Source organism: Lathyrus oleraceus, chromosome 3, assembly GCF_024323335.1.
Source record: "Lathyrus oleraceus cultivar Zhongwan6 chromosome 3, CAAS_Psat_ZW6_1.0, whole genome shotgun sequence".
NCBI classification, from domain to species: domain Eukaryota; kingdom Viridiplantae; phylum Streptophyta; class Magnoliopsida; order Fabales; family Fabaceae; genus Lathyrus; species Lathyrus oleraceus.
The window spans coordinates 470,484,435-470,497,036 of NC_066581.1; the positions used below are offsets into that span (position 1 = coordinate 470,484,435).

The following is a 12,602-nucleotide window of genomic DNA, read 5'->3' on the forward strand; positions in this document are numbered from 1 at the left end:
TACAAAGCTCAGATTTTCGCATCACACTATGAGAATACAGAGGCACGAGGGTTCGAATCCTTGACGAGCACATTAATTATAAATTTATTTTTTTCCGTAATTTAAAATCAATCGAAAGTAACCTTTAGATAATAACACTTATCCGCGTAAAGAATAATCAAAATGGTTCTCGTGAGTACATCGAATATGAGGGATGCTAATACCTTCCCCTTGTATAACCAACTTCCTTACCCTTTTATCTTACCCTTGGGTTTTATTGATATTTTGAGCGTGCGATACGCTCAGGTATTTTTCACGACGCGACAATTACCACGTTTGGAATATCCAACCGTGGTGAAATCTAGTTCACATTTAGTTTTAAAATAAATCAAAAATTATGGTGCCACTATAATATTAAAGGAATCACAAATTTCATGGCGTTGGGGTTCAAACCCTTGAACTTTACAAGATTTTTCCACGGTTGCATTATCCAACTGTGGTAAATCTGAAGTATTTTTAATTTTGAAATTTAATAAAATGATGGCTCCTGATTGTTAAGATGTCCCAACAGTTCTTCAAATAATCATGGTGAAATGAGCATCGTAGTATGTACTTTTTAGAGTAGTGTATCCCTTTGGCATGTGCTTACGTATAGTAGGTCACAAATAACATCCCCTTTGTTTACATCCTTAACAGCATTCAGAATAAAAATGTTATACCCATGTTGATTCTAGAATCGAGACCGAGTATATTGCAGCCTCAAATGCAAGAAAGAAAATTGTTTGGATTAAGATGTTCATTAGTGAATTGGCATATTCCTTAGAATTTTGGATCCTATTGATCTATTATAATAATAATGGTGACATTGCGCAAGCTAAGGAGCCTAGATCTCACCAACGATTCAAACACATATTTAGGCGGTATCACCTCATTTTAGAGATAATAGATATATGATATCTAAAGATATACATAGTACCAACAATTGATAATTTCACTAACCCGCTGGAAAACCTCTTGCACAGGAGAAGCATGGTGGTCATATTAGATTTATGGGTAATAGGTGTATTCCTGATTGGCTATGGTGCTAGTGGGAGATTGTTGGTGTAATCCCTAAAGGCCAATAGTTTTATTAAAACTTGCTACTTGTATAAAATTATTTAGTAATAATAAAAGGTGTTTCTTTGTTATGTTTGCTTTTCAAAAATAATAAACTCCCTAGAATATATAATTTATTTAATAAAACATTAAGTTTAATTAATCATGATATCTCATTAAACATAAGGACAATATTCTTAAAGTATCCATAGTCAAACTTTATTGTGATGTGGGATAACATTAAATTATTGAGACTATTATATGGATAGGCTGGTGATTACATCTCATGGATTATGGATAAAGAGTTATGAAGTCTTTACATATGTATGAATATTATGAGTAATATTTATACTGAATTTAGCCACCATGAAAGTACTTAATAAAATGTTATGCATGTGTCATAAAAACCTGAAACCACTATGGATCCTAGATGTGTAGTCGAATACTTTATTACTGATCAAACGTTATTCGTAACTGGATGATCGTAAAAATGGTTAATGGATACTCTATAAATTATGTTGAGGGAAATTAGTGACATAGATGGAATTTTTCCACCGTGTATAACAAGTTATATGTCTAAAAGCCCAATATTTAATTGGACAAGGGTAATACGGTATATGCCTTGAGTTCAATATAGACATGAGGGAAAATAGGTAATCATATATACAAGCATTATCACAAAAAGATTGTGTCATATCACATGATATTATAAGACTTGGGTAGCAGTTTTGTGTTGCTAGATACCACTCATTATTTATTATATTAAACATGTGATTTAGTATAATTACCAACGTCATGAGAAGCTACGGGATCACATATATAAGGATAGATTGGTTAGATAGTTAAAAATGAAACACCGTAAGATACATATTACTTAAGAGAAATACATAACACTGTAAGGTATGGTGCAATTAAGAGAATTGTATAATACCGTAAAGTATGGTGCACTTAAGTGAGTTTTTTCAGGTTGTATCCCAACAAGCAGTTCTATAAATAGAACCCTTATGTATAAATTTTCACACTTGATTAAATTCGGGTTTAAACCATATCCGTACTCTCTCTCTCTCTCTCTCTCTCTCTCTCTCTCTCTCTCTCTCTCTCTCTCTCTCTCTCTCTCTCTCTCTCTCTCTCTCTCTCTCTCAAGGTCTTCATTTATAGTAGATAGCCCTGAGATTGAAGATACTTTATTTGTGTGGACTGAGTAAAGGCGCTAGTCTTTGTTCAGTGCTTAAAATAACAAAAAAAAATTGGAAATGTGCGTATTTAATACATTGAAAATTGAGATGGTTAAATTTTCTATAGAATATTTTCTTTATTTAGAATCCTTTAATAGACTTAGGGGTAAATTTAAACTGCATTCAAGAGGGGTTAATCCCAACCCAATATTACGAGAAAACCAAAGAATCCTTACGAGGTGCCAATGATAACAGATTACATGTGTCTTATAAGTTATCCAACACTAAGATCTGCAAAGGTCAAATCTATTATGAAACTTCTTTTCTTTTAGTTAAAATCATTCAAGAGAATATTATTTTAAGAACCCATTTCCTAGCTTTACTTTATCCTTTTATCGTTGATAACCTAATTATAACTACTAATACTTTAGGTCGTGAAGTTAAGTTTGAATTTTTAGAACAACCTAAGATTAGAGATCTTAACTTTGTCCAGAGTAAATAAATATCTTTTATTAATCTTATTAATAATAAAAGAAAATAGATTAATTTCATAAACATAGAAATATATTTTAAAATAATAGAAGAACAATTATAGTCTTCCTAATACCTTATGAAAAAGGAAGATACACACTATTTCTTGTCTTTATGAGCTGACTTTAAAGAAAAATATATTTTGACAAAAGTCAGACCTATATAGATGACTAAGCATCATTTAGATTATTGTAATAAAGAAATACAATATTATTTAAAAAACGTTTGATTAGGCCGACTAAGTCTCCCTAGAGTTGCTATGCATTTTATGTTATTAATGATACTGAATTAGAAAGATGTAGTCCCCGATTAGTAATGAACTATAAACATTTAAATAAAACTTTACAATGGATTAGGTATTCTATACCTTAAAAAAAGATTTAATTAACAGATTACACCATAAAAGTATATTTTCTAAATTTGATCTTAAATTTGGATATTATCAAATTTAATTAGAAGAAATCGATAAATATAAAACCGCTTTTGTATCCTTTGGGCAATATGAATGAAATGTTTTTCCCTTAGGGCTTAAAAATCCCCCCTCATAATATAATGAATTATATTTTTAATAATGACTCCCACTTTACTATAGTCTACTTAGAGGATATTCTAGTTTTTTCAGATTCTATTAATAAACATTCATAACACCTGAATCAATTCTTTGAAATAATTAAAGATAATGGTTTAGTTTTATCCAAAATGAAATAAAACTTATTTCAAAGTAAAGTAAAAACTTTGGATTTTGATATTAGTCGGGGCGTGTACACCCCTATTATTAGATCTTTAGAGTTTGTTAGAAAATTCTCCGACGAATTAAAAGATATAACTTAGTTACAAGGGTTTTTAGATTGTCTTAATTATGTGTCAGACTTTATACTTAATCTTATAAATATTTGTATTCATTTATTTAATATACTTAAAAAGGATCCCCCGCCTTGGTATGATTCGATGATCAAAAGTGTCACCCAATTAAAGTAGATAGTTAAGAGATTATCTTGTATGGGAATCCCTGTTCCACAAGTTAATCTTATTGTTGAAATAGATGCCTTAGACCTAGGGTTTGGTGGGGTATTAAAATAATTACTTAATCGGCACGAATAAGGAACAAGTTGTTAAATATTACTCTAGAACTTGGTCTCCGGCCCAATCAAATTATAGTACTATTAAAAAAAAAGATTTTGGTCATTGTGTTATGCATTGCAAAATTTCAAGATGATTTGTTTTCAAAATCATTTTATTAAAAACAGATTGCAAAGCTTCTAAGAGTGTTTTAAAGAAGGATGTTAAAAAATTTGTTTCAAAACATATACTTTGCTAGATGACAATCTTTGTTATCCTGTTTTGATTTTGAAATAAAACTATTGAAAGAATTAAAAATTATTTACTAGATTTTTTAACTCGAGAATTTTACAGGGTAAAAATGAGAAAGAAACAGAGTGATCCCAAAGATAATTATGGACCTCCATTATCATCAAATAATAAACCCATAGTTTTAGGATCACCTTCATATATTATAAAAATTACTTCTCAAATACCTTCTTCCCCCCGACATGTGATTAGGCCTACATTATTATCTATATTATCTTTTACACAGATAAGTACTACTTCCTCATCTTCTCAAATTAAACCTACTTCAAAATTACATTTTTACACTCCTCCATCTTTTACAAAATCTTATTTCATTACCAAAATTCTGTAAGAACCGATTATCCCTTTAGAGCCTATGTACTGTCTTTCAGATGCATTATTATTACAAATTATTTCAAGAATTTTTCCTCGTTGATAGATTTTTTTACCAAAAGACTTATTAAAAACCCGAGAATATTATGAATTTATTTTGGTTGATATTGATTATATTTCTATTACTCATCAATATGATGAGAATGATAAATAAAAAATTAAGTTCTTCAAATTCAAAATTATTAAAGTTTTATCTCCATCAGATTGGAAGCAACCCCCTTCAAAAAGAAAATCATTTTCAATGTCTTACTCTCTTCAAACATACAATTATCTGGATTACATGGATGTCTTGTCTAATTTCTTATAAATTGAACCATTTAACCACACTTGGTTTATTTTGTTTAATAAATATATTTCATTAAACTTTCCCTATTGGTTTATCTAATGGTTTCAGCTTATTGATCCAACTTAAATATTTTCCCAGATTATACTTCTAAAGCCTTCAATAACTTTACCTCACCTACTACTTGTCCTTCGCACAAGGCTTTATTGTTTTTTTGTGTTGTTTTTGGGATTGTTTAGATTACCTCATGGACCTTTTCATCTGATCAGTTATGGCAAGATTTTCTAACTTCTCAATTGATTAAGAAATTTTCTATTAAGTGGTGGATTAAGGTTAATCCAGATATTCTAACAACAACAAAGTTGGAAGCATGGTGTAAACCTCATCCCAACCATTGCAAAAATGTCAATATTAGTCAGAAGATACTGCATTTCTTATGGATTGATCTAAGTTTCTAGCCACTTTATCAACTGCAGTACTATAAATAATATATTTCATGACAAAACTTTCACCTTAGTTATTGAAAAACCGAGGTCAAATGACCTAGAACACGCTATATATTATTTATTTTTAATAAACCTTATCTTTAACCTCGGTTTTCTAGGAAAACTAACGTAAATTGATGTTTAGTGTTCGAGTTTTGACTCCCAGCTCCTGCAATTTTATGTTTTATTTACAACTAAAAATGCGTCTTTATTTTTTATACATTTTATGTTAGATATTATCCCTCAGTTGTAAAGAAAACCAAGATAAAAAATCTAATTTTTTTTTTACTTTAGAATTATAATATTTTGTCTCATTAACCTTTTGCACCCTAGCGAAAGAAAGGAGCTCATTCTTCTCCAGCGAACGAAGGAGTTTCCCAATAATTAGAACCACTACCCTTCTTCTTCGAGGAGGAAGTTAGCTAGATTTTTTCTCCGTTGAGTCTCTCATCACATTTCCGATATGTAAAAATTATCCATTATTGTTGTTTTGTTTCCGTCGTTGATGTTGTAGTCGTAGGTCATCATCGTTGTTGTTGTTGCTTTTGTTGTCTTCGTTGTTGTTGTTTCTTCATTGATGTTGTTGCCATATGTGGTTGTTGTTGTAGGGTTTTTGAGACTTATATTGTTTACTATAATGTTGTAATGGTATTTGTTGTTGTAATGGTAGTTATTGTTGGTTGTGTACTATTTTTATTTTATTTTCAGAAATTATATGTGATTATGCATCATAGTTAGATGAAAGCTAATAGATTAAGTGAAAAGTATGAGAATGGGGTGATTCAATTTCTTGATTTTTCGGGGGGGGGGGGGGGGGGGGGGGGGGGGGGGGGGGGACCTTCTTAAGGAGAAGGGAATTTATTGGTGTCCTTGTAGAATTTACTGAAATATGGCCAAACATACAAGGGATGAAATATTCAATCATTTAGGTTGTGATGGAATTATTTAAAACTACACGAAATGGGTATAGCATGACGAAGTTACAAAAAAAATACCTTTTCACCTACAGTTGAAGATGATGGTGAAATTATGAATGATACTCTAGAAGACATGATTCACGATATTGGGATAAATTCTTTCGAGAATGCTAATATGGTAGATACTTTACAAAATGACATGGAAGAGTCGTTGTATATGGGATGCAAAAGTTTTACAAGATTGTCAATTGTGTTAAGACTATTTAATCTTAAGGTGAGAGGTGGATGGATGGATAAAAGTTTCACTGAGTTGCTTGGATTGTTGTAAGAAATGCTTCCAGAAGGTAACATTTTGTCGAACCATAGTTATGAGGCCAAGAAGATATTGTGTCCAATGAGTTTGGATTATTTCAAAATACACGAATGTCATAATGATTTCATATTATATAGGAAATAATATGAAAGCTTGAAGGAGTGCCCAATATGTGGGCAGTCATGCTACAAGAAGAAGGCCAATGGTGTTGAAGACGATGATTGTGTAACAAGAAAGGGTGTTCCTTCCAAGGTGATATGGTACCTACTGATAATTTAAAAGTTCAAGAGGTTGTTTGCTAATAAAAATGATGCAAAGAATACTAGATGGCATGCAGATGGAAAAGTGTGTGATGGAAAAAAATTGATTCCTTATTTCCAGATTTTACATTAGAATCGAGGAACCTTAGGCTTGGACTTTCCACCGACATAATGAACCCTTTTGGTAATTTGAGTACTAACCATATGTCATGGCATGTTCTTCTCATAATTTATAACAAATCTCCATGGTTGTGTATGAAGCGCAAATATATGATGTTATCAATGATGATTGTAGGTCCAAAACAACCAGGGAACAACATAAATGTTTATTTAACTCCATTGATTGAAGATTTAAGACTTTTGTGGGAGGAAGGAGTTAGTGTTGATGATGTGTATACATGTTATAACTTTAAATTGCATGCCATGTTGTTTTTCATAATCAATGACTTTCTTTCTATAATGATTTGTCTGGGTATAGCGTCAATGTGGGCATAAAGCATGTCCTACATACCTTACATTTTAGAAGGCTTTTAATGGAAAGCATGAGTTTGATTTCGCTCCCAAACCCTTAACTGGGAAGGAAGTTTATAAAAGACCTAATCATCCATACCGTACATTTTAGAAGGCTTTTAATGGAAAGCATGAGTTTGATTGCGCTCCCAAACCCTTAACTGGGAAGGAAGTTTATAAAAGACAACAGCACATTAAGGATTTCTTTGGAAAGAAACTAAAAAGTAAACAATAAGGGCCCGTGGAGAAAAATAGTTGGAAAAAGAGGTTGGTGTTCTTTGATCTTCCATATTGGTCTAGTCTTTATGTAAGACATTATCTTGATATGATAAATCTGGAAAAAAATGTATGTGATAATTTTATTGGAACACTTCTCAACATTAAAGACAAGACAAAAGATACTAAAAAATTAGGTGAAGATATGGTGGTGATGGGTATACGACAAGAGTTAGCCCTAAAAGAAATAGCAAATAAAACATATTTTCCCCCAGCTTGTCACATTCTGTCTAAAAAATAAAATAAAAAGTTTGTGTGATTGTTTGCATGGTATCAAAGTTCCCCAAGGGTACTCATCAAATATGAAGGAACTTGTGTCAGAGAATGATCACAAATTTGTTGGCTTAAAATCGCATGATTGTCATGTCTTAATGTAACAACTTCTACCAGTGGCTATTCGTGACATTTTACCAAGGAATGTAAGGGTAACTATAACCAGATTGTGCTTATTCTTCAATGTTATATGTGTCATACCCCAAAATTTACCTTACCTTCCATACAACCTTCATCTAGTCCATGGCCTTAATACATGTGCATGCGTTCACCATTTCATCACTACATTTGCATTAGAATGATTCATAACAAGAAATAATGCTACATGGACTCAAGGCGTGGTATAGGTACTTGGGTAAACTAGGTTTTCTTGACATTATCTTGAGGGGTGCTCAACCGAGCACAAAACCCTGATCCCCATTGCCTTTTACATTGTGGATCCTGGATATCCTGCATCTTTGGTTTTAGATCCATCAAGATTCTTTAGTCAAGGTGAGGTTCATTTGGTGATCATGTGGTTCATTACATGGTTATGTGTTGGGATAGCTATTGCATTGACTCTTGATGGTTGGCATCCACTCATAGTTTTGTTTGTTATTTTGATCCATTCACCCATTGCATTTCATTTTAAGATTCATCACAAGCATGACGCATTGAATAACATCATTTTTTCCTAAGTTAACTTTTGGTCAACTATTGACTTTTTAGTCAACTAGTTGACCAAAGTCAACAAATCAGTTGTTGATTGTCTTAAGCTTCATTTATAGTCTACATGTTAATCCATTTCATTGGTCCATTGTCACTTATCAATTTTTCATTGCATTGCATTAATAAAAGGGAATTTTAGATTCGATTTAAAGTGGAAACAATTTACATTCTACTATAGAAACTTGCATTTCATTAGAGTTTTTCATACATTTCATACAAAAAGAGAGAAATTTGATTTAATCTTGAATCATAAAATTGAATTGATTAATGTTCATTACATAAGCATAGTTTGCATTTGCATTTGCATTTACATTCTCATGTTACTTAATAAATACATAGAATCACCATACATAGCTTAAATCAAGTGCCAAATGAAAGGAACTTTGAACTTTGCAGCTACCATTCCGTTCTCCATGATGCACCTTCAAGTTAGCATAAAGTTGAACCCCAAAACACCATTTTTTGTATGGTAACCGGTTACGCCAGCTGCACACAGGCTCATCATGTAACCCAGAACCCTCATTATTGTGTTGGTAACTGGTTACGGTAACCGGTTACACCTGCTTCACATAACCTTGTTTGCACCCAGGAACCACCAACCTTCATGTGGGTAACCGGTTACACCTGCTTCACGTGGCCCCTTATTGCAGTCTAGAGCACCAACTTTCATAGTGGTAACCGGTTACACCTGCACAATAATTCAATAGCCAACAAATTCGTTCATAACAGTACATAAACATAGCAGTCAAGTAAGTTTCAAATTAATTGCCTCACAATCCTAACAGACCAGATTAACAGTTTCACATCATTAACAATCTTTAACAGTATGATCAGACGTAATACTAATTGCATCACTAGTTTCTAACAAAATTGTTTTAGTAGAATATAGCAGGGAAAAACTATTAACATAATTTAGACCATCAATCATTTCCAGCTCAGCTGAACTCATATTCAAATTACCACAAATTTTTCACGTGAAACAAATTCAAGCTAAACTCACAGCAGCACCTCAATTTCCAGATTCACAATTAGTTTCCGAATTGCTCAATGAATTCATTAATAGAATTTCCAGCTCATCACCAGAATCTAACTAACTCAGATTAAATTCCCTAATCTACCCTCTCAAGCCTCACCCTTACATAAATCATCATTTTCCCAATCATTGGCTCTTCTTGGCGATTCATTTTTCACCAAATTTCACATTGCTCACACTTCTGGATTCTGTCTCGATCCCTCTCTGAATACCTCTGAATTTCTCTCAATAGAATTTGAATTCAGCTCACATTCACTCTCTCTTGATCACTCTCCCTCAGAATCACACTCCTTCAACTTCTCTCTTCACTCACCAAGACTCAGAACGATTCGCAATATTCATAGTAGTATGAGGGAAGCAGCAAAAGAAGAGTAACAAGGAAGGAATAGAGTATCGTACTTATGCGTCTTCGTCGCCGTTGTCATCTTCATCTTCTCTGGCAGGTAAGTCCAAATTATGCTTAGTTCTGCTTTAAATCGCTTACCGGTATGTATATTAGTACTTAAGGAATCAAAGCCCTAACCCTAGGGACTTTGATTCCTCCAACGGAGGATTTAATTTATGATGTTATAACTTAGGGTTCATAGTTAGAAAGGCTCGATTTGGACTTTTAGCCATAATCGTGCAAAATTGACTAGGAATTTGAATAGAGGATGACGAAACGAGTGGAACGGTGTAGGTTTGATGTGGTTTCATGCTCCGTCGCCGCTGGTGATGAGCTCCGGCGCGACGGAGTTGTTGTGGTTTAGACGAAGAACTTGAAAGCATGAAAGAGGGGGACAGCCACGTGAGGTTGAGGTATCCTCATATGATGCTTCTATGTTTGAGTCCTTCCGTGTTTGCATCTGTAACGCTTGAGCAAGGCCCATCCAAACATGCTTTCCACACCATACATATGCACATACCTCCTGGCCATTAGTCTTGCTTGGACTTTGGGCTTCATAACCCATCAATAAGCTATTTGCACCATTGTTTTCAACCCTGCATTGTCCCTATTGGTTTCTACTTGTTTTCTAGTTTCATTTGTAATCTTGTTTTTTCATTTTAATTTCTATTCAACATTATCAAATCTTGATTTTTTCACTTCTATTATTGCATTTCGATTTTACTTTTAATATCATTTTATTCTTGCATTTTATTTCATTTTATTTTTAGTATGATAATTTGATTAATTGCATTATAGTTTGATTTTAATCTTCTTTATTGCTTGCAATTTTAATTCCTTCCAATCTAGCTACTAATCACTAATTCCTAACTTCTAACTGCTAACATTTAAATTTATGCAATTTAACATCTATTTCATTTGGTCTTCTTTCATTTCTTTTGTTCTTATCTTGACACATAATAAAAAATGAATAAAAATATGATAAAATGAAAAGGACCTAAAAGATTTAATTCATCTTCATTGAGACCTAAACTTGGGGTATTATGGACATATTAGACTTTGTGAAAGACCTTATCATTTCATGGAGTATTATGGACTATGTGTTGGACTTATTGTGCTGGACTTAGAGGTCTTGTTAGGACCCTTGCTTGGACCTTGGACTATTGTGATTGACCTAGGCACAACTTGGAGTTTCATCATGGACTTGTAATCTTTTATTACAAGAGAAAATTCATGGCGCTACCTTAGGGATACATGATTTGTAATTCCATTATCCACTTGTTATATTAGGACACAATGCACACACAAGGCTTTCTCTTGGCCTACCTTAAAACGAGACCATTTATTTCTCGTATTACTTCCTTGTATTTTTCATGTATCCCTCTCCCCACTTTGGTGTACTTTTTCCTTGTTTGCCCTTGTTTTGTTGTTGCTTGCTAGCCAACCTTAGGATCTAGGATCGTCATCATATTTTCATAAACAATAGAATAAACCTTAGGATCTAGGATCTTAGGATTGTATGCCATGAGTCTTAAGAAGTGCAGATGGAATGGGAATGGAGCTTTTATACCCCCATTATGAGTATTTTGAACCCGAGATGCTTGGCCCGTGTGTTTGAGTATTCACCTTCACTCATAGTCTTTAGTGCAATCCGAAGTCAAATAATCTTTATTTTCAAAACCCTAAAAACAACAACAACTCGTCAGACTCTTTTTTGCGCCTTAGGGCATAACTCTGAAAACCCTTTTTCAAGGTAAAAACAACCAACAACCAAACATTTTTACTCTGAACTACAGAGTTATGATTCCATACTTCATTATGAGGATACGTAGACATGAGGGTCCAGATCTTTGGCGTGCACACTAATAGAAAACTCACTTTCACTCTATAAACCTTTAGCAAATAAGCATTGAGATAGTAACACCCATTCCAGCGAAAGACAACCTAGATGGTTCTCATTGAGTATAATGGATCTGAGGTGTGCTAATACCCCCCCCCCTTGCATAATCGACTTTCGAATCCGCTCATGGTTACGACGGTCATTCTTTTGGAGTTTTCTCGAAATTTTCCCTTTCCTTTGGAATAAATGAAATCTGATGCCGATTATATATTTTTCACGTAGAGACAACTAGCGACTCTGATGAGGACTCCTACCTAAGCAAGTCAAGCATAGTTTAGGTTGTCTTCCTTGTTGGTTTGGATGGTTATCTTTCCATTTTGCTTTCTCTCTATTTTTTCCTTATGCTTTAAATATTCATATAGTATTTGCTCTATTATGTTGTGGTATTGAATGGGTGATTTTATTGCAAGAAACATCGAGGGAAAAACTCTCTACCTGAGTCTAGAGTGAAAAGATGAGATAGAACGATGGTTGAGTAGTATGGGCTCCCGAGAAGCTTTTCTCGTAAGGTTCGACATGAGAACCTCACTTAGAGTAGATTCTTTTGAGCATATTGATAACTGGTAAGCTTTTTCCATAAGTGTCGAGGTTTACATTAGGATCCATGACTCTAAGGACCTTTGTAGAACCTTGAACCTTTGGCCAACTAGAAACGATGGTTGTGTAGTATGGTTCCCCGAAAATCTTTTTTCGCGTGGGTCGGTATGAAGACCTCATTCAGAATAGATTTCCTTAATGG

At 33.4% G+C, this 12,602-nt stretch overlaps 1 long non-coding RNA gene across 1 annotated transcript; it reads right to left on the bottom strand.

The window, feature by feature from the left end:
- Positions 1-8,775: 8,775 nt before the first annotated feature.
- On the bottom strand, positions 8,776-10,548 carry LOC127128216 (uncharacterized). The gene is made up of 2 exons (XR_007805775.1): positions 9,978-10,548; positions 8,776-9,233 (listed from the first exon to the last, which is right to left on the bottom strand). It is a non-coding gene; the product is annotated as an uncharacterized LOC127128216 (long non-coding RNA).
- Positions 10,549-12,602: the final 2,054 nt, after the last annotated feature.